Source organism: Solanum tuberosum, unplaced genomic scaffold (assembly GCF_000226075.1).
Source record: "Solanum tuberosum cultivar DM 1-3 516 R44 unplaced genomic scaffold, SolTub_3.0 scf00449, whole genome shotgun sequence".
NCBI classification, from domain to species: Eukaryota; Viridiplantae; Streptophyta; class Magnoliopsida; order Solanales; family Solanaceae; genus Solanum; species Solanum tuberosum.
The window spans coordinates 266,749-271,628 of NW_006239383.1; positions in this window are offsets into that span (position 1 = coordinate 266,749).

Below are 4,880 nucleotides of genomic sequence, written 5' to 3' on the forward strand. Positions count from 1 at the left end.
TCTTTGACTTTGATTACTCATGGTCTTACTTGGTATAGTTCACCTTACCACATACGTTGGTAGTCTGAACTCTCATTCCTTGGGCCAAGCCTCATCCTCCACATTGATCCTTCTATATTCCATCATGGACATACTTTCTTGCCAATCGGTCATAGTTTTGGGTATGATAGTAGAAGAGCTAGTGTGGCCGTTCCCACTTGTGGATGCACGAAAAGTAGTTCGTGGTGTGGAGTTAGTAGAGTTAACTCGACCTTCTACCTTGTTCATATTCTCATCCATTCTCGATATACTACCCTCCATGGTGGTCAAGTGTCCCTTCATGTGCCCAATTGTCTCACTTATATCCTTAAGCGCTCCCATGATAGATTTCAAGGTAACCTTTCTTTTAGGTGGGCGGGTCTCACTTTTATTTGCCATGGTACCTAACAATTAAGAAAACTCAACAAAAACAGCAAACAACGTTAGCGTTAGTAAAATGAACTCACAATCACTCGTGTTTACACACATTTGATTGCCTCTCAAATTGGCTCGGCTAATGTTGAAGATTGCTTATTCTCGGTTGATCACAAAGTGTCAATTCTACTCTTAAGCCGAAATGGATTCTTGTTTTAAAGAAAGGACGGACGACTCGATTAAACCAAAACAAACTTGAATCAAAAAGTTAACTACGAAGTAAAACGAATAAAAGCACGAAAAGATAAGACACTAACAAATAAGTGAATTCAAGAACCAATAGTCAAGAAGTAGAGCAATTACAAGTTGAAAATCAGTTTAGAAATCTTGAGAATCAAAAGAAAAGAAACTAAGAATTAGAACCTGAGATTAAGAGTGTATAACTAGTTTCTGATAGCCAAATGACATGGTTTCTTGGCCAAAAGTGAAGTTCAACTCACCAAATTGAAGATGGGATCGCCAAACTTGACAATCTGCCAAGGCGACTCGGCAATCTGGGTGGAAGTTCGGCGGAGCGTCGAGTGGACTTTGCGAGAAAGGCTGAGCTCGCCAAATTTTCGAGTAGCTCCCAACAATTTCAAGGCCATTCGGCGACTAACCTGCCCAAAGGGCGAGGTGCCGAATGTACTAGGTGAGCAAAGTCGGGGATTGCCTAATGGTCCAACAGTTGCACCTGAAGGCCTCCGAATTTGAACTTCTGTGGTCCCCCCTTCACTTGTCCTTTAGTCTTTACCCTTTTTGGTAAAATTCCTTTTGTACAAACACCTTTACACTTTCTCTTTCTTCTGTTTTGGAATCAAACCCCTTCTTTTTGAATATTCTTCCCTTTGAAGATTTGAATGTTCTTCAAGAACTCAAGAACAAGATGAAGACCAAAAAAATAAACCCTCTAAATATTTGGCTCGGAATTTCATGAAAATTGAGATACAAGCTCTCTTTGATATGGGGATCAACACCCAATACTTCTTAGCTCTCAATTCACAACCAAAACTTTCAGATTTTAAAACCCACTTGGACCTTCTTCAAGCTTCTTGAACCTCCAATGGTGGATTCTTCAATAGTGAACCAAAACCATTCTAATTCTACACCTAGAATCAAATAAGGTTAGGGAACACTAATCCAACCTTAGAAATTCAAACAAGACTCAAATCTACAAAACCCATTTTGGAAATTTCTTCAAAAACGAATTTGACCTTCTTTTTTTTGTAACAAACCCAAGACTAGAATCGTAAGAACGAATCTAATCCAAGCTCTGATACCAAATGATGTAATTCTCAAAAGGGAATCACAATAAAATGTGGAAATCTAAATACAAGAATTAAAGGATAAGTAGATAGAAACACAAGAGGAAACAAAAAGCAACCAAAGGGTATATTAAACCCAATTACCTCAATCCGTTAATCCTACGATATTAGCTAACTCTTACAAAGACCTCAAGGGAATGAAATTCACCTTGCATCCCCCGTTTCTAAGCAATAATCAAAACAAGCTTTACCAAGCTCAACACTAAAACATGAGTTTTCAGTTTTCAACATTCAAGATAATCTACCTAAAAATGACCCTAAACTGCCTATTTATAGTTTTAGGACTTTATAACATAAAAGGGCCCAAAAGTGACCCGAAATGCCCAATGGGCGAGCTAAGTCGGGCTCTCCCAATCCACTTGACGATCCACCCATTGGGTTGGCGATGGATCCTGCACCTTGCTAGGTTCTGGAACTTTGGGAGAGCTGGGTTCGTCGCCCAAGACCTTGGGCGATCCGCCGACTGGTCCTGGCTCGCCAAAAGGGACTCATGTGATCTTACGGCATGGAATCCTTTGTTTGCCACCAATACAAGCCCAAGAGCCTCCATCCCTGTGAACAACTCTTCAATACATTGGATTCCTAAGCTTCTCAAAAAGTCAAAGGTCTGGAGGTAATCCTGATTGCATTATGAGTCATGCAGGTGTTCGTCTTTTTGAGAGTGAGAGTTGTATTCGATTCCGGGACTTTAAATTTTTTAAGAATTATGTGTGAATGTGGAATCATCTTTTTTGTGAGGGCATTTGAGTACCTTTGTTGAACTTGAACAGGCATTTGAAGCAAGCATTGTGAACTTGAGTACCCTTGATTATGGTGAGTCACAATTTGAATCTTTGAGTGCACAATTGAGCATCGTATGTGTAGTTTGAACCTTTTGTGTGCATTCATGTTAAGTCTTTAGCAGCACTTTTGTAAAGAGCCTTGTAGAACCAATTGATCTCAAGTTTTACTTGAGGACAAGCAAAAGTTTAAGTTGGGGGTGTTGGTGCGTCCGAGATTTGGACTCTTTTTAGGGCTTTGTTTTGATAGTTTTAGTGTCCTCAAATGCCTAATTTATTCTATAAACTGATGTTAAAGCATTGAGTTTTAGGCATGTAAGCTAAGGAGAAAGGCAAGGACACTACCAGGCAAAAAGGAGCAAAACAAGTTGAAGAACTGAAGAAAAGCGATCATGGTGATCGCCAAGACCACTCGGCGAATAGCCGAGTGGCTCGTTAGCTTGCCCAAAGTTCCAGTGTGCCTGCCCTAGGGAGAAAAGCCAAGTTGGCGACAAAAATGGGCATTCAGCGAATCGTCGATCCACTCCTCGATGGCAACCTTGATCGTTTAAAGTCACTGGACCCTGAGGACAACTGACCAATGCAAACCGGCAATGGATTGGAGCAAACGAGGGATCGCCGACATGTTCGGCGAAGCCCGATTTATCTCGCCCAATCAATTTTCAAGACAAAAATTGAGCAACTATAAATTGAAATTTGAACTGAAGATTTATGAGGAGATCATCATACAATTCCTACAATCATTCAGTAGAGTTTTCTTTTTAGTTTTAGCGTTCCATTGTAGACTTTGAATCTTTGAGGCTCAAACTTGAAGATTTGCAAGTGGGTTTTTGAATTTAACCATTTTGGAACATTGTAAAGGCGTGGAAACTATTACCCAGTTGATGGCTAATCTAGTTGGTAATTGTTTTTACCTTTTTATGATGTTTAGCTAAAACCCCAATTCTTGGGGTGTGATCATGTGATTATGGGATGAATTAGCTTATGGGTATTGTTAATTACTAATTTAATTGCTTGATTAAAGTGGCTTTAATCATTAGCTATGTTTTAATCTATGAATTGTAGTTGCAAATGCAATTCTAATTTTGAGTTCTTAGCTTGCTTGAGAGAGAAGTTTTGGAACCAAAGCTTTTGATTAATGATTTGTAAGCATTGGGTTGATATGGGTTCAGCTCGAGAGAGTGAATCCTAAACTCAATCCTACCCATCTAGCTCGAGATAGTGGATGTATTAAGGTGTGGGTTGTTCCTCTTTTCTAAGCTTGTTGATGTTCGAAAGAAATCACTTGAAACATGATAGTTGTTGGAGAGAAAACTATTTCATTTATAGTCTAGCCTACACACTGATATTTAGCTAATCATTAGTAGTTTCAATTACCCATATAGTGAAATTGGCTCTATAATCGATCACATCCCGAGAACTCCTCTCTATATTGTTATTTCCTTAGTGTTTAATTGTGTTTTAGCTGATAATTGCAAATCCGAACCCTCCCATCTGACATTCGTTGTCACCCCTTTAGATTTGTTTGTATGTTTTCAATAATTTCTATTCATATAACTTATTAGACCACGTTTGCACTTCATAATTGAATTTGAACACGTACCCTTTCCTGTGGGTTCGACCCAACCTTTCGTTGGGTTTTATACTAGTTAATGATCGTTTACACCTAGAATTGGATGAGGTGTACTTGAAACGTTACATCACATTTGCATTAAAATCAATTAGGCATTTTATTTCGACCATAATTCATGTGTGTTGTTGACACCCAAATTTGGACCTCCACAATAGATTAATCACCGAGCTTATTCAATTTCAAACGATTTTAAATGATTTGTTTTAGAACATCTCAAAGAAAAAAATAGTTTGCAAGTTATTTTAAATATTACCGTCACTTTTTATAATTTTGAATAATATATATGTTTTATATAATTATGTATATAATTAGTATATTTTATAAATATTTGAAAATCACCTCAAAAGATTTTGCATTTTTTGTTAATTATTTTATTAACTAGTTGATTTACCCACGCTTCGCGCGGGCATAAATAATCTTTCTAAGCTTTTGAACAACTTTTCCAATAATCGACTGTTATAAGAAAAAAAAAATTAGTAGGTTTTAAGAACATTTCAACATAAATTAAATGATTTGACATTATCACATACCTCAAAAATTGTAAATATATAATGAATGATTAAAAATATCTTGATATCTAATCATTTTTATCTTTTACATAATTTATCATAATATATGTTTGATGATATAATTGTCTTGTTAAAACTGAGTGATGTTTTTATGTAGCGATTAAACATCACTTTTTCTATTTTTTTGTACATGAAAAATATA